The 22,529-nt window shown below is 41.8% G+C and overlaps 1 protein-coding gene across 1 annotated transcript in view; it reads left to right on the forward strand.

Moving 5' to 3' along the window:
• The first annotated feature begins 1,226 nt into the window (after positions 1-1,226).
• LOC129475213 (small ribosomal subunit protein uS2-like) overlaps positions 1,227-22,529 on the forward strand; it is a 103,086-nt gene continuing 81,783 nt past the window's right edge. Inside the window, exon 1 of the mRNA XM_063634794.1 lies at positions 1,227-1,368. The gene's annotated coding sequence lies outside the window, so the exon portion shown is untranslated. The remainder of the gene's footprint in view (positions 1,369-22,529) is intronic.

A 22,529-nucleotide genomic window follows, 5' to 3' on the forward strand; every position in this document is an offset into this window, starting at 1 on the left:
AGGACTGAATCTAAAAGAGCTGAATCTAAAAGAGGGAGGCTGGATGCGGTGGCTCACGCCTGTAATACCAGCACTTTGGGAGGCTGAGGCAGGTGGATCACTTGAGGTCAGGAGTGCAAGACCAGCCTGGCCATGATGGTGAGACCCCCGTCTCTAGTAAAAATTATCTGGACATGGTGGCATATGCCTGTAATCCCAGCTACTTAGGAGGCTGAGGCTGGAGAATCGCTTGAACCCAGGAGGAGGAGGTTGCAGTGAGCCGAGATCACGCCACTGCACTCCAGCCTGGGTGACAGAGCAAGACTCCGTCTCAAAAAAATAAAATAAAAATAAATAAAAGAAGAGGGAAGATGGAAGGACTTTCAGGCTCAAGAGCAGCATCCCAACTCTTTTTTTTTTTTTTGAGACGGAGTCTGGCACGGTCGCCCAGGCTGGAATGCAGTGGCATGATCTCGGCTCACTGCAACCTCCGCCTCCCGGGTTCAAGCGATTCTCCCACCTCAGCCTCCCAAGTAGCTGAGACTACACTGAGATTACAGGCAAGCGCCACCACACCTGGCTACCAACTCTTTTATGAAGACTCTTTTGTTTACAGAATTAAAGGAAGCACCTTGTTCTGAATCCAGTTTTGCCATTGACGGACTCACTGTATGACTGGGCCAAAACCCTCTGGCTTCAGTTTTCCCATTAGTTGGGTGAAGTACATATACCCTCATCTATCGGAACACGAGGCTTAGTAAACTGAAAAGAAGTAGGTTCTAGCTCATTCTAGCACTTAATAACTCCCGGAACTTTTGGAAAATTGGGTCACTTCTTTGGGCCTTAATTTCGTCATCTATAAAACAGGAAAAAATCAGTCCTCAGCTTACCTGATGTTGCAATGACTTAGTGAGATAACAGAAGTGAATGACAGCTTTGTCTATCATACTTGTGAGGTAAAGTTAATGAGAGTGAGAGATCTGGAAATAGGGAAGAAAGAAAGGAGTCGAGGCAAAGCTAAAAGAAATTTGGGTTGGGAAAGGAAAAAAGAAATGAAGAGAAAGAAAAAGGAAAAGGGAATTTCAAAAGAGATAAAGGCTGTGAGAGGAAGTACAACAGGTCAGGAAACTGGCGGAGGGTCCACGGCAACGGCCGGGGCACGTTGCCGGCGGAGGCATTTAGGTAGTGCACGGCGGCTGGGCGCCGGGACTGTTTGGCTGTGACGCCCACCCCCGGCTTTTATCCGCCTATGCCCTAGGGCTAGTGGAAGACCTAAGATGGCGGCGTTTGCACGGAGTGCAACCACTGTGTCCTTACGGGGGTTGCAAGGCGTCCGAAGTATGAATCCACTAACAAAAGTCCAGAAACTCGCCAGTTAATAGTATTGTGGTGAGTGATGAGCCTCACGTTGGCTAGAGAAATGGCCGTCAGTGAGGCTACACACTTTCGGATCGCGTGGCCTGAGTGGGGGGAGTAACCGGCCTGTATTCCATTTTTCTCTCTCCGGTCTCTTCAAGATATCGGAGAATAATTTCTTTCTCGCTGATCGCCTAACTTCTACTGACGAGGCTAGGAAGTTGCAGAAGCTAGCTCCTAGGAGGGATTTATGGGTCGTTCTTTCCTTTTTCCTTATTTAAATGGGTTTTTATTGACACCGTGTCGCGCCAAAATGGATTCCATCTCCTCGGAGCTCTCCTAGGAACAGCCTAACCTCTTGGGCCTAACTTTATTTTTTTTTGTTCTGCCTTTCATGTTCAAACTTCGTAGTTTTAATTAATTTGTTTGTAACGTATTCATTATGCACTAGATTAAACAATTTTTTTCTGTGCCTACTATACCCCAAATGTGGAGTTTTGGGCAAAAACTTAACATTTGTTCTTGAAGCATCTCAGAGGGGTGTGTGTGTGTGTGTGTGTGTGTGTGTGTGTGTGTGTGTACAGGTAATCTTTGGGGGACTTACATTGCCAGGTTGATTACTCACTAAGTAAAGAGCTAGATTTCCTGTTTTCAAATCTGTTGGCGAAATTAAATTTATGTTAAGCATAGCATGTTTACTATAATATATGGGGAAGACAGTTAAGAGTGACATCTAATATGTTGTTAAATGCTTATGTGGTTAAAGTAAATTTCATGCATTGCCGCGGAGTATGAATTGCTGCAACCTTTTAGAAAAGAATCTGGCAATATTTAGGGAAATAAAAAATACAGATATCACTTGAACAAAAACTGGAATTCAAAAGTCTGACTTTTAAGAATCTATCTTACAGAAATAAAAGTACCAGTATATAATGACACATGAACAAGGATACTTTTGTACTATTTTGTTCTTGTGATAACTGGAAACAACCTGTGTATCCATCAATAGGAGAATGAGTAAATTTTGGTACATAAATATTATGGAATATTTTGACTTTTGACCTAGAGGATCTTATGATGGATGGTTATATGAGAAAAGTAAGTTGCAGAATAGTCTAGTATGAGTCCATTTTTTTTTTTTTTTTTTTTGATGGAGGGTGATGAAGGAGTGCAAGATTAACTTCTTTATCTTTTGGAGGGGACTTTAAATATATTATGAAGTACTTAAGACATATACAAATATATAAGGAATAATACAATGAACCTCTCCTCTCACCACCCAACATAAAAAAAAATCAAACATTAACATGACAGTTGAAGTTCTCTGTGTACCCATCCCTGATTGCATCTCTCTCTTCTCTCATCCCCAGAGGTAACCATTATTTTAAACTTAGTGATTTTTACCATGCATTTCTTAAACTTCTGTGACATAGCAGCTTCTAGCATGGATTATTTTTTGTAAATATTGAAGATGAATTTTTAAAAAAAGTCAATGAAAGAAGAAAGCAAGTGTCTGACTTTTTTTTTTTTTTGAGATGAAGTCTTGCTCTGTTGCCCAGGGTAGAGTGTAGTGGCGCAATCTTGGCTCACTGCAACCTCCACCACCCGAGTTCAAGCGATTTTACTGCCTCAGCCTCCCAAGTAGCTGGGATTGCAGGCGCCTGCCACTGTGCCCGGTTAATTTAAATTTAATTTTTATTTATTTTATATATATATATAGAGAGAGAGAGAGAGAGACGGACAGACATGGAGTCTCGTTCTGTCACCCAGGCTGGAGTGTAGTGGCTCGGTTTCGGTTCACTGTAACTTCCGCCTCTTGGGTTCAAGCGATTCTCATGCCTCAGTGTCCAGAGTAGCCGAGATTACAGGCACACCTTGCCACGCCCGGCTAATTTTTGTATTTTTAGTAGAGACGGGTTTCCCTATATTGGCCAGGCTGGTCTCAAACTCCTGACCTCAGGTAATCTGCCTGCCTCAGCCTCCCAAAGTGTTGGGATTACAGGCATGAGCCACTGTGCCCGGCCTTATCTATTACTGTAACAGTGGCCAATACAAATTCCTTCTTTTCTTTTTTTTTTTTCCTTGAGCCTAGACATTTCTTTTTTTTTTTTTTTTTTTTTTTTTTGAGACAGAGTCTGGCTCTGTCCCCCAGGCTGGAGTGCAGTGGCACCATCTCGGCTCACTGCAAGCTCTGCCTCCCGGGTTCACGCCATTCTCCTGCCTCAGCCTCCCGAGTAGCTGGGACTACAGGCGCCTGCCACGACGCCCTGCTAATTTTTTTGTACTTTTAGTAGAGACAGGGTTTCACGATGTTGGCCAGGATGGTCTCGAACTCCTGACCTCGTGATCCGCCCACCTCGGCCTCCCAAAGTGCTAGGATTACAGGCTTGAGCCACCGCGCCCGGCCATTTCTTAATTGAGGGGAGAATCTAGCAAGCAGTTGAGTCAAAGGGTGTAGATTATACTGTAGTGGTAAAGAAAGTAAGCAGCTGGCAGTGAAAGCAATCTCTAGCAAATAATGAATGTTCCATGAACAAGATGCCTGAACTGAAAAACAGAACAAAACCAAATAACCAAACAAAAAACAATCCATGGATCCTAACTCAAATCCAAGGTGATTTGAGCCTGCACTTGTAATTAGACAAAATCTATGAACTTCAGTTGCCTTGGAGGCATCTGAAGGAAATGAGGTTGCATGTAGATGAATCAGTTGTTTCTGGCATCATGTTAGTGTGATTACATTTAGCTGCTATGTGCAAAACATTTTAGCAATCATTTAGGTCCAGGACGTGGAATTTATTAGTGGAACAACCCTGTAAACAGCGGTTAGAGCATTAATAATTTTATTTTATTTATGTTTTATTTGTTTTTTGAGACGGAGTTTCGCTCTTGTTGCCCAGGTTGGAGTGCAATGGCGCGATCTTAGCTTACTGCAACCTCCGCCTTCTGGATTCAAGCTATTCTCCTGCCTCAGCCTGCCGAGTAGCTGGGATTACAGGCATGTGCCACCGCACCCAGCTAATTTTGTATTTTCTAGTAGAGATGGGGTTTCTCCATGTTGGTCAGGCTGGTCTTGAATTCCTGACCTCAGGTGATCCACCCACCTCGGCCTCCCAAAGTGCTGGGATTACAGGCCTGAGCCACCGCGCCCGGCCAGAACATTAGTTTTAAACTTCCTAACCCTTGGGAGAAGGCAAAACACTTGATGAAATCTACGTAAAGACTAAAACATTTTACCAATTTTTTTTTTTTTTTTGAGACGGAGTCTCGGTCTGTCGCCCAGGCTGGAGTGCAGTGGCGCAATCTCGGCTCACTGCAAGCTCCGCCTCCTGAGCTCACGCCATTCTCCTGCCTCAGCCTCTCCGAGTAGCTGTGACTACAGGCACCCGCCACCACGCCCGGCTAATTTTGTTTGTTTGTTTGTTTGTTTTGAGACGGAGTCTCGCTCTGTCACCCAGGCTGGAGTGCAGTGGCGCGATCTCCGCTCACTGCAAGCTCCGCCTCCGGGGTTCACGCCATTCTCCTGCCTCAGCCTCTCCGAGTAGCTGGGACTACAGGCGCCCACCACCTCGCCCGGCTAATTTTTTGTATTTTTAGTAGAGACGGGGTTTCACCGTGGTCTCGATCTCCTGACCTCGTGATCCGCCCGCCTCGGCCTCCCAAAGTGCTGGGATTACAAGCGTGAGCCACCGCGCCCGACGTTTTTTTTTGTATTTTTAGTAGAGACGGGGTTTCACCGTGGTCTCGATCTCCTGACCTCATGATACGCCCGCCTCGGCCTCCCAAAGTGCTGGGATTACAAGCGTGAGCCACCGCGCCCGGCCTCATTTTACCAATTTTGCATTGTTTGTTTGAAATTGCATTGACGACCGGTATGTTAATTTTGTATATATTTTTATGAGAACAGTGTTGGACATCATTTAATTTTTGTTAGGTTTTTTTTAATTGATTAGTGATTGGTTCATTTGCAGGAACTATTAGTATTCAAGGATACAAATTGTAAAGAGAATATGTTACAGACAAAAACTTGACAAGCTAGACTCAGATTTTTGTCAATTTGTGGGATGTGATTTTTATAAGGAGTTACATTAAATAGAATGTCTTACACAGATTTAAGAGGTTAATAATTATAACATTAAGAGGAAGATTTCTTACAAAATATTCTTGAGGTATAATAAAATTATACTTGTGGAGTATATCTTTGAATAACATTTAAAAGCAAACTGATACTTTCCAGGTAAAATAATTATCAACATAACTTTTTAAAAATAACTCATAGTACTTCAGGTTATTTCTATGTTTGACACATTAACTTAAAAGAAAAAAGGCAAATGGTGATCAGTTAATGCCATACACACTGGACAGAAAAGAAACTTAGCTTTTATGTATTCCTCTCCTTATTTTGCAGCAGGGTAAATGTAACTTATGTAGCTAGATACTGTCTTCCAGTGCTGTTGATGTTGTACTGTTTTAGCAATGAAGAGATTGATATGGGCTGATTGGGGGTTAGGGAAAGTGAAGCAGCAGAACCAGAACAGAGTGGACATTTAAAGGGTACTAATAAGTAAATAATTATGTGAAGTAGCATACTAGTCGAAATGCATAACTCAAAGATAATCGGGAAGCGTATTTTCTTTTCTTTTTTTTTTGAGACAGAGTCTCGCTCTGTCGCCCAGGCTGGAGTGCAGTGGCACGATCTTGGCTCACTGCAAGCTCCGCCTCCCCGGTTCACGCCATTCTCCTGCCTTAGCCTCCCGAGTAGCTGGGACTACAGGCGCCCGCCACCATGCCCAGCTAATTTTTTTGTATTTTTAGTAGAGATGGGGTTTCACCGTGTTAGCCAGGATGGTCTCGATCTCCTGACCTCGTGATCCGCCCACCTCGGCCTCCCAAAGTGCTAGGATTACAGGCTTGAGCCACCGCGCCCGGCCGGGAAGCGTATTGTCTGAAACATAACCTAAGAAAGTATAAATGCTGCCTTGTGCCTATAATCCTGGTGACAAGAGCAAGACTTCGTCTCAAAAAAAAAAAAAGTATAAAAGCTCCTTAAAGGATGTTTCAAAATAATGAATAATACTAATTTCTATATTGTATATTCACAAGTGTTCTTTCTAGAATAATTATTTGCTTAATGGGGTGGATGTTTAGTTGGTGAGAAATGAATTAATAGGTTAGTGGTTTATTTGTATTATCTGTTATGAAAAATTTTAGACATTCACATGAAAGTAGAGAGAATAACAAATGAATTTCCATATATGGATCACTTAGATTTAGCAACCGTTATAATTTTGCCTTACTTGCCCTTTCCCCCAAAATATTGTAAATTACAGTCATCATGACATATTCTTCTAAATAAGTCAATATAAACATATAATAAACAAGGACATTTTTCTATATAGTCACAATGCCATCACTATACATACTAGGATTAACAGTAATTCCATAATTTTTTTTTTTTTTGAGACGAAGTCTTGCTCTTGTCCCCCAGGCTGGAGTGCAATGGTACGATCTCAGCTCACTGCAACCTCGACCTCCCAGGTTCAAGTGATTCTCCTGCCTCAGCCTCCCAAGTACCTGGGATTACAGGGGCCTGCCACCACGCCCGGCTAATTTTTGTATTTTTGGTAGAGACAGGGTTTCACCATGTTAGCCAGGCTGGTCTCGAACTCCTAATCTCAGGTGATCCATCTGCCTCGGCCTCCCAAAGTGCTGGGATTACAGGCGTGAGCCACTGCGCCCGGCCATTCCTTAATGTTTAACACCCAGTGCATATTCAGATTTTCCCAGTTGTCCGCAGGATGTCTTTTATAGCTGCTTTCTTCAAACCAGAATCTATTCAGAGACCACACATCGCATTTGATTTTTATGTCTTTTGAGCCTTTTAAAATTTAGAGCAGTTCCCTATAACCCCTTCTTTTGTTTGTTTTATGAAATTGGCTTGTTGAACTTCACAAAACACGAGCTGGGGTCACGCCAACTGTACTGTTAGTGATTAGTTTACATATAGGGAAAATAATTTGTGAATGTTGGTCCATTCACTCTGCCAACCATACCATGGCAGCATTTCCAGTACCAGGAAAGCAAACTAGGGGATCTAGAACTGAGCATTAAGAACTCTCCCTATCCAGTGAAAGAGATAAGAATGCCAGTTGTGAGAAAATTGAAGGGGAAACGGAGAATGTCAGTGTTCAAGATATTTGAACTTTTTTTTTTTTATCCATTTGAAAGGTATTTTTTTTGGGGGGTGAACTATTTGTTAATATTCTTGGTCCTGTAAAAAAAAAAATTGGTGTTTGGACTTTTTCTTATTGTAGACACTCTTCGTAAATTAAGGAAATTCGCCTTTTTTTTGTTATAATGTTTCAGACTTTTTTTTTTTGAGACGGAGTCTTGCTCTGTCGCCAGGCTGGAGTGCAGTGGCACGATCTCAGGTCACTGCAACCTCCGCCTCCCAGGTTCAAGCGATTTTCCTGCCTCAGCCTCCCGCGTAGCTGGGACTACAGGCGTGTGGTACCATGCCCAGCTAATTTTTGTATTTTTAGTAGAGATGGGGTTTTACCATGTTGGCCAGGATGGTCTGGATCTCTTGACATTTTGATCCACCTGCCTTGGCCTCTGAAAGTGGTGGGATTACAGGCGTGAGCCACTGCACCTGGCCTGCAGATATTTTTTTCAGTTAGCTACTTTTCTTTTCACTTTATAGTATTTTTTTACTTAATTGTGGCACAATACACATTAGTGTTTTAGCCATTTTAAAGTATACAATTTAGTGGCATTTCATACATTCACAATGTTGTGCATCCATCACTGCTATCTAGTTCCAACAGATTTTAGTCACTTCTAAAAGAAACCCTGTACTCATTCCCTTTGCCCACTATCCCATGGCTACTAATTTGCTTTCTGTTTATGGATTTGCCTGTTCTGAATATTGTATACAAGTGGGATCATATACAGTAGATCCTTGAGGAATGGGGGGCGGGGGGTTAGAGGCACCAACCCCTCATACAGTCAAATCTGCATAAAATTTTTAATTCCACCAAAACTTAACTAATAGCCTACTGTTGACTGGAAGCCTTACCAATAACATAGTCGATTAACACATACTTTCTATGGTAATTTATTATCTACTATATTCTTGCAATTAGCTAGAGAAGAAAATGTTATTAAAAATCAGAAGGAAGAGAGAGTATATTTACGATTCATTAAGTGTAAGTGGATCATCATGAAGGTCTTCATCCTTGTTGTCTTCATGTTGAGTAGGCTGAGGAAGAGGAGGGATTCGTCTTGCTGTCTAGGGAGTGGTAGAGGTGGAAAAGATGGAGGAGGCAGGAGAGGCAGGCACACCTGGTATAACTTTTACTGAAAAAAATACATAAAAGTGGACCCACGCAGTTCAAACCCATGTTCAGGGGTCAACTGTAACACATGGTCTCTTGTGTCTGGCTTCTTTCATTTAGCATAACATCTTCAACATTCATCCATACTGTAGCATATAATTTGTACTTAATTCCTTTTTATGATTGAATAATCTATATACGAATGTACCACCTTTTGTTCATCAGTTGATGAATGTATTTACATGCATTTAAATACTTTTTTTTTTTTTTTTGAGACTGATTCTCGCCTAGGTGGAGTTGCACCTCCACCTCCTGGGTTCAAGCGATTCTTCTGCCTCAGCCTCCCAAGTAGCTGGGATTACAGGCACATGCCACCATGCCCAGCTAATTTTTTTTGTATTTTTAGTAGAGACGGGGTTTCACCATGTTGGTCAAGCTGGTCTGGAACTCCTGACCTCGTGATCCGCCCTCCTCGGCCTTGCAAAGTGCTGGGATTATAGTCGTTAGCCACCGCACCCAGCCAAGAAAATGTATTTAAATAAAATATGGGGCTGGGCATGGTGGCTCACACCTATACTTCCAGCAGTGTAGGAGGCCGAGGCTGGCAGAACGGTTAAACCCAGGAGTTTGAGACCAACCTGGGCAGCATGATGAAACCCCATCTCTCCAAAAAATACAAAAATTAGCTGGGTATAATGGCGTGCACCTGTAGTCCCAGCTACTTGGGAGGCTGAAGTGGGAGGATCGCTTGAGCCTGGGAGGTAGAGGTTGCAGTGAACTGAAATCATGCCACTGCATTCCAGCCTGGGCAACCGGGTGAGGGTCTTTCTCAAAAAAAAAAGTAAGACAATATGGTATAAATTGGGGATGGTGAAGGGACATAAAGAAAAGTTAGTTTCTACACTGGACTTGAATTAATAAAATGTTGATAGCAGTAGAATGTAATAAGTAATGTATATATATATAATGTGAAGCAACCACAAAAAATGCCTTGCATATATGCAAAAACTCTAGAGAGGAATCAGAATTTTATAAAGTGTTCAGCTAACTCACAGAAAGGCAGATAAAAGCAGACAAATAGAAAACTAAGAACAAAGGAAAAATAAACGCAGACTTAAACCCTAACATATGAACAATTACATTAGATTTAAATCGTTTAAATGTACCATTTAAAACATAAGAGATTGTCAGAGTGGCAATGACGTAACTTATGTGTTAATATGAGACTTACTTCAAATATGACTATACAGGCTGGGTGTGGTGGCTCATGCCTGTAATCCTGGCACTTTGGGAGGCCGAGGTGGGTGGATCACCTGAGGTCAGGAGTTCAAGACCAGCATGGCCAACATGGCAAAACCCCATTTCTACTAAAAATACAAAAAATTAGCCAGGCGTGGTGGTACATATCTGTAGTCCCAGCTACTCGAGAGGCTGAGGCAGGAGAATCACTTGAACCTGGGAGGCGGAGGTTGCAGTGAGCCGAGATCGTGCCACTGCACTCCAGCCTGGGAGAGAGAATGAGACTCCATCTCAAAAAGCAAACAAAAAAACCCCCCAAATATGACTGTGTAGGCAGATTGAAAGTAAGAGGATGGGCAAAGATATACCATGCAAACTTGAATCAAATGAAAGCAGTACTGGCTATGTTAGATAAAGTAGGCTTCAGACAAATTACTATAGACAAAAGAGGGACGTTTTATAATGAAATTCACCAAGAAGACATGGCAGTTCTAAAGCGCCTGTATCAAACAATAGAGCTACAAAATATGTGAAGCAAAAACTGCTAGAACTGAAAGTAGAAATAAACAGGTCCATAATTATAGTTGGAGAGTTCAGCAGCCTTCTCACAACTGGCAGAACAATTAGAAAATCAGCAAGTACACAGTTCAACAATGTAATAAACCAACAAGATCTAATTGCCATTTATAGAATACTCAACTGTAGAATTATTACATTTTGAATATATTATATGTTATATATTTTTTATATATATATATTTTGAGACAGAGTCTCGCTCTTGTCACCCAGGCTAGAGTGCAGTGGCATGATCTCGGCTCACTGCAACCTCCACCTTCCGGGTTCAAGCGATTCTCCTGCCTCAGCCTCCCAAGGAGCTGGGATTACAGGCACCTGCTACCACGCCCAGCTAATTTTTGTATTTTTAGTAGAGACGGGGTTTCACCATGTTGGCCAGGCTGGTCTTGAACTCCTGACCTTGGGTGATCCGCCCGCCTCAGCCTCCCAAAGTGCTGGGATTACAGGCGTGAGCCACCGTGCCTGGCCGACCCCAGATACTTTTAACAAAGTATTAACACATTGATTGCAGCAATATATGAAAAGAAATTGATAGACCATGACCAAGTTGGAATTTTTATAGTTGTATAAGATTGGTTCTGCAATTGAAAATCAATCTTACAGATATATAAGATTGGTTCAGCATTTGAAAATCGGTCAATATAATATACTATATCAACAGTCTGAAAAACAATCATAATTGATTATATTGATGCAGAAAAAAATGACAGAGTCAAATACCTATTCTTGATAATGATTTTCAGAAAATGAGGAATAAGTATCTATAAAAAACCTGTAGCTGATATTATACATAATGGTGAAAAACTGACTCTTACCCCTAAGATCAGGAAAAAGCAAAGGATGTCCATTCTTACCTTCCTTATTCAACATAGTAATAGAAATTCAAGCCACTGTAGTGAGGTAAGAACAAGAAATAAAAGACATCCCAATTGGAAAGAAACACATTTGTCCCTATATGCAGATGGCATGATTGTCTATGTAGAAAATCTCAAGGAATCTAAAAAACAACCCCCAAATTTCTAGAACTAACGAGTTAGTAACACCACAGGCTAAAAGATCTACACACAAAAATGAACGAATCACGTTTCTTTTTTTTTTTTTTGAGATGGAGTCTTGTTCTGTTGCCAGGCTGGAGTGCAGTGGCACGATCTCGGCTCACAGCAGTCTCTGCCTCCCGGGTTCAAGTGATTCCCCTGCCTCAGCCTCCTGAGTAGCTGGGACTACAGGCATGCACCACCATGCCCAGCTAATTTTTTGTGTTTTAGTAAAAACGGGGTTTCACCATGTTGGCCAGGCTGGTCTCGATCTCCTCACCTCGTGATCTGCCCGCCTTGGCCTCCCAAAGTGCTGGGATTACAGGTATGAGCCACCGTGCCTGGCATGAATCACATTTCTATATACTAGCAATTTAATATGTGGAAACGGAAATTATAAACAAAGTACCGTTTACAAGCACTGCAAAGAAACACAACATTTAGACATAAGTAAACATGTATAGGACTTATATTTTGTAAATTACAAAATGCTGGTGAAAGAAACTCAGGAAGTTCTATATAATTGAAAAGACTTATCATGTTCATGACTTGGGAAACTCAACATAGCAATGATGTCAATTCTCCACAAATTGATAGGTTTAATGGAATTTCTGTTTAAATCTTAGTATGTTTTTGTAGATATAGAAAAGCTTATTTTAAAATTTATGTGGAAAGGCACAGGCCTTAAAATAGCTAAAACCATCTTAAAAAGAGTACATTGATAGAAACATTAACTTGACATTAATGCCTACTATATTCCTATATTAAGACAGTGTTGTATTGGTGGAGGGATAGACACATAGATGAGTGTAACATAATTGAGAACTGAGAAATAGACATACACAATTAGGCCCAACTGAATTTTGACAAACATGGAATCGCAGTTCAGTAGTGAAAGAAAGCCTTTTTAACAATGGTGCTTGACCAATTGTCCATCTATAGGCAAAAATATGAGCCTGAGTCTCATATCTAATACAAAAATATACTCAAAATGAATTAGAGACTTAAATGTAAAACTTAAAACTATAAAACTTTTAGAAGAAAACATAGGAGGAAATCTTCAGTTTGTGCTAGGCAAGGAGTTCTTACACTTAATGTGCTTAAAAGGACGATCTGTAAAAGGAAAAATTGATGAATTAAATTTTATTGAAGTTAGAAACTCTTGTTCTGCTAAAGACTCTGTTAAGAGAATGAAGAGAAGCTACAGAGTAGGATAATTTATTTGTAAACCACGTATCTTGCAAATTAATTGTATTTAGAATACATAAACTCTGGAAACTCAGTAAAAAAGCAACCAGTCCAATTAGAACATGAGCGAAAGACATGAAGAGATTATTTATTTTATTTTATTTTATTTATTTATTTTTTTTGAGACAGAGTCTCGCTCTGTCGCCCAGGCTGGAGTGCAGTGGCGCGATCTCGGCTCACTGCAAGCTCCACCTCCTGGGTTCAGGCCATTCTCCTGCCTCAGCCTCCCGAGTAGCTGGAACTACAGGCGCCTGCCACCACGCCTGGCTAATTTTTTTTATATTTTTAGTAGAGACGGGGTTTCACCGTGTTAGCCAGGATGGTCATGATCTCCTGACCTCGTGATTCGCCCGCCTCGGCCTCCCAAAGTGCTAGGATTACATGAAGAGATTATTTCATGGAAGAAGATACACAGATGGCAAATAAAATAAAAGTATGTTTAACATTATTAACCATTTTGGAAATGCACATGAAAATCACAACAAAAATCACTGTATACTTATCAAATAGTCATAACACCAAGTATTGGTTAGGATGAAGAGAATCTGGATTACTTATCCACTGCTGATTGGAATGTAAAATGGCATAGCCACTCGGAAACTGTTTGGTACTTTATTATTAAAATAAACCTGCAGGCCAGGTGGGGTGGCTCACTCCTATAATCCCAGCACTTTGGGAGGCAGAGGCAGGCTGACCACCTGGAGGTCAGGAGTTTGAGACCAGCCTGACCAACATGAAGAAACCCCGTCTCTACTGAGAATACAAAAATTGGCCGAGCGCGGTGGCTTACGCCTGTAATCCCAGCACTTTGGGAGGCCGAGGTGGGCGGATCACGAGGTCAGGAGATCAAGACCATCCTGGCTAAGATGATGAAACCCCATCTCTACTAAAGATACAAAAAATAAGCCGGGCCTGGTGGTGGGCGCCTGTAGTCCCAGCTACTCGGGAGGCTGAGGCAGGAGAATGGCGTGAACCCAGGAGGCGGAATTTGTGGTGAGCAGAGATCACGCCACTGCACTCCAGCCTGGGTGACAGAGCAAGACTCCGTCTCAAAAAAACAAAACAAAACAAAAATTAGCTGGGCGTGGTGGCGCATGCCTGTAATCTCAGCTACTCGGGAGGCTGAGGCAGGAGAATTGCTTGAACCTGGGAAGCAGATGTTGTGGTGAGCCGAGATTGTGCCATTGCACTCCAGCCTGGGCAACGAGCGAAATTCCGTCTCAAAAAAACAAAAACAGAAAAAACCACAAACCTGCAACTACCATATATGACCCATCATTTTCATTCTTGAGTGTTTATCCCAGAGAAATGAAAATTTATGTTCATGCAAAAATTTGTATATGAATGTTCATGGCATCTTTGTTCATGATAGTAACAACACAGAAGTGCCCAGATGTCCTTTAATGGGTGAATGGCTAAACAAATGGTGGTGCATTCATAACTACCACACAGGAATGAAAAACAAAGCTGATGCACAAAACAACCTGGATGAATTCCCAGAGAATTATGCTGAATGAAAAAAGCCAATCTCTGACATATAGTTACATACTATATATTATGCTATTTACATAATTTTTTTTTTTTTTTTTTTTGAGATGGAGTCTCACTCTGTCGCCAAGGCTGGAGTGCAGTGGCACGATCTCGGCTCACTGCAACCTCCACCTCCTGGGTACAAGCGATTCTCTGCCTCAGCCTCCCGAGTAGCTGGGATTACAGGCGCTGGCCACCATGCCCGGCTAATTTTTGTTTTAGTGATTCTCCTGCCTCAGCCTCCCGAGTAGCTGTGACTACAGGCGCACGCCACCGTGCCCATTTAATTTTTGTATTTTTAGTAGAGACGGGGTTTTACTATGTTGGCCAGGCTGGTCTTGAACTCCTGACCTCCTGATCTGCCCACCTTGGTCTCCCAAAGTGCTGGGATTACAGGCGTGAGCCACCGTGCCTGGCCTGATACCTTGTTTTCTACAAGAATGTTAGGTTAACTGATAGGGAAGTTGTCATTGAGTAGACATCAGATAATGTTTTTGGGATAGGGCAATAAGCCATAAGGTGGGGGCAGATCTAGGGGAACATCTAGCTGAGGTGGTGGCCAATAGTTTTCTTTTTTTTGAGAAGAAGTCTCACTCTCGCCCAAGCTGGAGTGCAGTGGCACGATCTCAGCTCACTGCAACCTCCACCTCCCAGGTTCAAGTGATTCTCCTGCCTCAGCTTCCCGAATAGCTGGGATTATAGGTGCCCGCCACCATGCCCAGCTAATTTGTGTATTTTTAGTAGAGATGAAGTTTCACTATGTTGGCGAGGCTGGTCTTGAGCTCCTGACCTCGTGATCCACCTGCCTCGGCCTCCCAAAGTGCTGGGACAAGCATGAGCCACCGCCCCTGGCCAACAGTTTTCAATATGTGGACCTTTCAAGGGATCTGCAAAGTGAAAGCTGATTTTCTTAATACTAAGTTGTTTTTACTGTATTGACATCTTTACTGATGGTGTTGAAGCAGTGGAAAATAAACATTTTACCTGAATACAAATCAAGGTAGTGGCACCAAATTGTATCAGTAGTCATTGTATTTTTCACCCCACACCTGTAGTTTTTTTTTAAAAAGTCAGTTTCTTTTAAGAATGTCTTTGATGAGGGTGGGGCACCGTGGCTTATGCCTGTAGTCCTCGCTACTTCGTAGGCTGAGGTGGGAGTCTGAGGCGGGAGGAGTCCTTGAGCCCGGGAGTTCGAGGCTAAGAGTGACCTGTGGTTGTGCCACTGCACTCCAGCCTAGGTGACAAAGACTGTCTCAAAAAATGTCTTTGATGAGCAGTAAAGTTACTAGTTTTATTAAATATGGGCCCTTGAGTACTTGTCTTCTTAATATGGTATGATGAAAAGGGAAGTATGTGTGAAGCAGTTCTGCAAACTGAATTTTAAATTATCTTGAGGAAAATCACTGGTAACATTGTCAGCAAGCTGTACTGCTCACTTTTTAAAATTTACAACATTATACTTAGAAGAATCACTAATAGACAAGCTATAGTTTTTTACACTTGGGTATTGACCAGATATGTTTTTCCGAATAAAATGGGCTTATCCTTTCAAGAAGACAACTGATAGTACTTGTTGCCTATTTTAAATTAGCTTTCAAACAAAATTTAGAATTTTTGTATACTTGTATCTACCTCTGTGAACTTGATAGCTTCCCAATACTTAAAGACTTTTCTGTTAACATGAGATTTTAAAGAAAGTGGTTTTTAAATATTGCTTAATGAAGTATGTCAACATTTGAAACATTTGCATTGCTCAGTGAAACAATATTTTGTAAATGATCCATGTAGGATGTTAAAAATCATGCATGGCTGGGCGTGGTGGCTCACGCCTGTAATCCCAGCACTTTGGGAGGCCGAGGCAGGTGAATCACCTGAGGTCAGGAGTTTGAGACCAGCCTGGCCAACATGGTGAAACCCTGGCTCTACTAAAAATACAAACAATTAGCCAGGCGTGGTGGCGGGCACTTATAATCCTAGCTACTCGGGAGGCTGAGGCGAGAGAATTGCTTGAACCCGGGAGGTGGAGGTTGCAGTGCGCCGAGATCATGCCACTGCACTCCAGCCTGGATGACAGAGCGAGACTCCGTCTCAAAAAGAAAAAACGAAACAAAACAAAAAACCAAGGAGTATGACTGCCAGTTCATATGGTAAGAGTATATTTAGTTTTGTGAGAAACCATAAAACTGTCTTCCAAAATTGCTGTACTGTTGATGCATTCCCACCAGCCATGAATGAGAGTTCCTGTTGCTCCACACCCTCAACAGCATTTGGTGTTACCATTGTTTTGGATTTTCACCATTCTAATAGGTGTGCAATGGGACTGTTTAATTTGAAACTCCCTAATGACATACGAAGTTGAGCATGTTTTCATGTTCTTATTTACCATCTGTATATGTTCTCTGGTGAGATTTCTGTTGAGATCTTTTGTCTATTTTAAAAATTGGGTTATTTATTGAGTTTTAAGTGCTGTCCATATGTTTTAGGTAACAGTCCTTTATCAGTTATGTGTTTTGCAGATATTTTCTTTGACTTACCGTTTCATATTTTAATGGTGTCTTTTGTGGAGTAATTTTTTTAAATTTTAATAACATTTAGCTTGTCAATGATTTCTTTTATGTATTATGCTTTTGGTATTTTATCTAGAAAGTAATTGCCATACCCAGTGATGTCTAGATTTTCTCAAATGTTGGAGTTCTATTTACAGTTTTGCATTTTACATATAGGTCTGGCATCCATTTTGAATTAATATTTGTGAAGGGTGTAAAGTTTGTATTAGATTCAATTTTTTGCATTTGGATATTCAGCTATTCCAACACTATTTGTTGCTCCATCGTATTGCCTTTGCTTCTTTCTCAACGATTAGTTGACTATATTTATGTCTCTATCTGGGCTCTTTATTCTGTTCCATTGATCCATTTATCCATTCCTTCACCAATTTCACACTGTCTGGATTACCATAGCTTTTTATTAAGTCTTGAAGTCAAGCAGTAACTATTCTTTTTTTTTTTTTTGGAGACTGAGTCTTGCTCTGTTGCCCAGGCTGAAGTGCAGTGGCACGATCCTGGCTCACTGCAACTTCTGCCTCCCGGGTTCAGGCGATTCTCCTGCCTCAGCCTCCCAAGTAGCTGGGATTACAGGCGCACACCACCACGCCCAACTAATTTTTGTATTTTTAGTAGAGACGGGCTTTTACCATGTTGGCCAGGCTGGCCTCAAACTCCTGACCTCAAATGATCTGCCCGTCTTGGCCTTCCAAAGTGCTGGGATTACAGGTGTGAGCCACTGTTCCTGGCGCAGTGACTTTATTATTTCCCCTTCAATATTGTGATGGGTATTTTGAGTCTTTTGGCTCTCCATATAAAATTCACAATCAGTTTGCTGATATCCACAAATATGCTGGGAGTTTGGAATTGCATGAAATCTATAGATGAAGTTGAGAAGTGACATCTTGACAGTATTGTCTTTGTATCCACAAACATAGAATATCTCTCCATTTGTGTAATTTTTTTTTCTTTCATTAGACTTTTGTAGTTTTTTTTCATATAGATCTTGTAAGTATTTTGGTAGATTTATACCTAAATATTTCATTTTTGGGGCTGCTAGTGTATATGCTATTTTGTTTTTAATTCCAAATTCCACCTGTTCATTGCTGGTATATTGGGAAGCAATTTGCTACTGTATATATTTGTGTATGTGTGTGTGTGTGTGTGTGTGTGTGTGTGTGTGTATATATATATATTTTTTTTTTTTTTGAGACGGAGTTTCACTCTTATTGCCGAGGCTGGAGTGCAATGGTGCGATCTCGGCTCCCACAATCTCCGCCTCCCAGGTTCAAGCGATTCTCGTGCCTCAGCCTCCCTAGTAGCTGGGATTACAGGCATGTGCCACCACGCCCCGCTAATTTTGTATTTTTAGTAGAGACGGGGTTTCTCCATGTTGGTCAGGCTGGTCTCAAACTCCCGACCTCAGGTCGTCCGCCCGCCTCAGCCTCCCAAAGTGCTGGGATTACAGGCATGAGCCACGGCGCCTGGCCTTGCTACTGCATATGAACCTTGGTTTTTTTTTTGGTTGATTGTTTTGGAATGTCTACATAGATGATCATGTTATCTGTGAACAAAGACAGTGTGAGTTCTTCCCTCCTAATGTGTATACCTTTTATTTCCTTTTTTTTGTCCTATTTCATTAGGTAGGGCTTCCAGTATAATATTGGAAAGGAGCAGTGAGAGGAGACATGCTTGCCTTGTTCTTGATCTTAATGGAAAGGTGTTCAGTTTCTCACCTTTTTATTTTATTTTATTTTATTTTATTTTTTTGAGATGGAGTTTCACTCTTGTTATCCAGGCTGGAGTGCAATGGCACGATCTTGTCTCACTGCAACCTCCGCCTCCCGGGTTCAAGCGATTCTCTTGCCTCAGCCTCCCTAGTAGCTGGGATTTACAGGTGCCTGCCAGCACACCCAGCTCATTTTTAAATTTTTAGTAGAGATGGGGTTTCACTATGTTGGCCAGACTTGTCTCGAACTCCTGACCTCAGGTGATCCGCCTGCCTGTGCCTCCCAAAGTGCTGGGATTATAGGCGTGAGCCACTGTGCCCAGCTAGTTTCTTACCTTTAAGTATGATGTTAGTTGTTAAGTTCTTTATAAAGTTGAGGAAGTTCCCCTCTATTCCAAGTTTGCTGAGTTGTTTTTACTATGAATGGGAGTTGGGTTTTGTGAAATGCTTTTTCTCCATCCATTTAAATGATCATGTGATTTTTCTTCTTTAGCCTGTTGATATTATGGATTACATTAGTAGATTTTCAAATGTTGAACCAGTCTTGTATACCTGATATAAACCCCACTTGTTCATAGTGTATATTATTTTCTCCTTCTCTGTGAGTTTTGGCACCTTCTTTCTTTCAAGGTATTAGTCTATTTGGTCTATTTTACCTTTTTTAGTGGTTGCCCTAGAGCTTGCAATATGTATTTACAAGTCCATTTTGAAGTAACACTGCATTACTTCATTGATAGTGCAAGTACTTTTTAATAACAAAATAGTTCTAATTCCTCTTTTTTCTCCCTTATGTCTTTGCTCTCATTCATTTCATATATACATAAACTATAATCATTGAATATATTGTTAGTATTCTTATTTTGAACAAACTGTTAACTGATTAATTAATAAAATAATGAAAGTTTTTATAATATCTTCACTTATTCCTTTTCTGATCAAGAAGAAATTCTTCTTCCTTTCTTCATGTAGATCTGAGTTTCTGAGTTATATAGTTTTCCTTTTCCCTGAAGGACTTTTTTTGAAAAACGTTTCTGACAAGCCAGATCTACTTACAACAAATTCCTTCAATTTTTTTTTGTCTGAGAAAGTATTTCTCCTTTAGTTTTGAAGGATGATTTTGCAGGTACAGAATTCTAGGGTTTTTTTTTTCCCTCTCTCTCTAAAAACTCTTAAGTATTTCAGTCTTCTTGCTTGCATGTTTTCTGAGAAGTCAGATATAATTATCTTTACTCCTCTGTGGTAAGGTGTTTTTTTCTCCACTGGGTGGTTTCTTTGAAGATTTTTTTCTATATCTTTGATTTTCTGCAGGCTGAGTAGGATATGCCTAGGTGTAGTTTTGTTTGTTTGTTTTGGCATTTATATTGTTTGGTGTTCTCTTAGCTTCCTGAATTTGTAGTTTGGTGTCTGACATTAATTTGGGGAAAATTCTCCATCATTATTGCTTCAAATACTACTTCTTTTCTATTTTTTCTCCTCTTTCTGTTATTCCAGTTACATGCATGTTACACCTTTTATGGTTGTTGCACGGTTCTTCAATATTCCGTTCTTTTTTTTTTTTGAGATGGGGTCTCACTCTGTTGCCCAGGCTGGAGTGCAGTGGCGCGATCTCAGCTCACTGCAACCTCTGCCTCCCAGGTTCAAGCAATTCTCTGCCTCAACCTCCTGAGTAGCTGGGATTACAGGCGCTTGCCACCACATCCAGCTAATTTGTGTATTTTTAGTAGAGACGGGGTTTCACCATCTTGGCCAGGCTGGTCTTGGAACTCCTGACCTCATGATCCACCTGCCACGACCTCCCAAAGTGGTGGGATTACAGGCGTGAGCCACCGCGCCTGGCCGGTTGTTGTTGTTGTTTTAGTCTTATTTCTCTTTGATTTTTAGTTTTGAGAGTTTTTATTGACATATCCTCAAGTTCAGAGATTCTTTTCCTCAGCTGTGTACAGTGTACAGAGTCTGTCAAAGTCATTCTTCATTTATGTTGTAGTGTTTTAGATCTTTAGCATTTGTTTTTGATTTCTGCATCTCTGCTTACATTACACATGTATTTTTGCATATTGTCTACTTTTTTCCTTAGAGCCCTGAGTATGTTAATCAAATCGGAGTTATTTTAAATTTCCAGTGTGATAATTTCAACACCCATGACATATCTGTCTGGTACTGATGCTTGCTATTGCTCTTCAAGCAATGTTTTTTACTTTTTAACATGCCTTGTAATTTTTTTTTTTGAAAGCCAGACATGTTGTATTGAGTAAAAGGAACTTTGGTACACAGGCCTTTAGTGATGTGGTGGTAAGATCTATGGTAAGTGGAAATGTTCTGTATACCTGTGATTAATTCTTAGTCTTTTAGTGAGCCTGTGCTTCTGGGCTGCGAACTTTGCAACTGCTTCTCAGTCTTCTGTATCCCCCACTTATATAGGATATGATGGCTAGAGGGGGCTGAGTTGGGTAGTTCCTTTACCCCAAGAGAAAGGCTAGAGGGGCAGGTAATGGGTATTTCCCTTTTCTCCTGGTCATTTAGGCTCCAATTACGTAGTTTATCTTGAGTGGAGGCCTTGATATGAACAGAATGCTGTCATGTATTTCAAAATGGTTGTATGTTCTTCCCCTGCTGGAAGTGAGGCAGGAAAAGTTCCCTTGTTCCCCTCGCAGGACACGCGATGAGGGTGTGGATCGCTTCTTCAGTGCCCGCTGGCTCAAAGCTCTAGGTGGAGCATGCAGCCAGGCAGGCTGCGGGGCTCTGACCCCACGGCAGTGTCTAGGATTGAATTTTGTTTTTGTTTTTTGAGATGGAGACTCACTCTGTTGCCCAGGCTGGAGTGTAGTGGTGCGATCTCGGCTCATTGCAACCCCTGCCTCCCGGGTTCAGGCAATTCTCCTGCTCAGCCTCCCAAGTAGCTGGGATTACAGGCGCGTTCCACCACGCCTGGCTAATTTTTGTATTTTTAGTAGGACAGGATTTCACCATGTTGGTCAGGCTGGTGTTGAACTCCTGACCTCGTGATCCGCCTGCCCCAGCCTCCCAAAGTGCTGGGATTACAGGCATGAGCCACTGCACCCGGCCCTCTAGGAGTGAATGTTTACAGCTGAAGCCCCAGAGGTCATTTGTTACAGGGTGCTCTTAGTTTAGCCGTCCATAGGTGGCTTGTGTTAGTCAGCTCAGTTAAACCCCCTGCCTTATGGCAAGGACAGAGAACTTTCTGTATCCTGGGGTTCTTGCCTTGTTGTACCAGAAGAATCAGATCACACATGGGCTTGAGTGCAAGGTTTTATTGAGTGGAAGTAGCTCCAGCAGATGGGGATGCCAGAAGAGATAGGGTTTTCCCCTGGCATCAGGCTGCTTGGTTGCCCAGGCTCTCCTCCGACTGCCCAGGCCAAATTCCACATCATTCAACCGGTCATTCGATGGCCTGCATCTGTTGGTGTGCTCTTCCACTGGCATCCTACCCTCGATGTCCTCTTGATGTCCAGCTGCTTGTCTTCTGCTGCTGTGTTCCTTTCAACGTCCAGCTGCTTGTGTCTCTGCCTGCTAGGGTCTTGGGGGTTTTTTGTTTGTTTGAGATGGAGCCTTGCTGTGTCATCCAGGCTGGAGTGCAGTGGTGCGATCTTGGCCCACCACAACCTCCACCTCCCAGGTTCAAGCGATTCTCCTGCCTCAGCCTCTTGAGTACCTGGAATTACAGGCACCTGCCACTAGGCCTGGCTAATTTTTTTTTATTTTATATTTTTTTATTTTTAGTAGAGTCAGGGTTTCACCATGTTGGCCAGGCTGGTCTTGAACTCCTGACCACAGGTGTTCCACCTGCCTCGGCCTCCCAAAGTGCTGGGATTACAGGCATGAGCCATTGCACCTGGCACATTACTTCTTTAAGTGTGGTGTTCTTTAGTTCTCTGAACGTGTTTGTATTAGCTTCCTTGATGTCTTTGTCTGCGGTGTTTGAGATCTGTGCTTTTGCGTT

Source organism: Symphalangus syndactylus, chromosome X (assembly GCF_028878055.3).
Source record: "Symphalangus syndactylus isolate Jambi chromosome X, NHGRI_mSymSyn1-v2.1_pri, whole genome shotgun sequence".
In the NCBI taxonomy this organism is placed as follows: Eukaryota; Metazoa; Chordata; class Mammalia; order Primates; family Hylobatidae; genus Symphalangus; species Symphalangus syndactylus.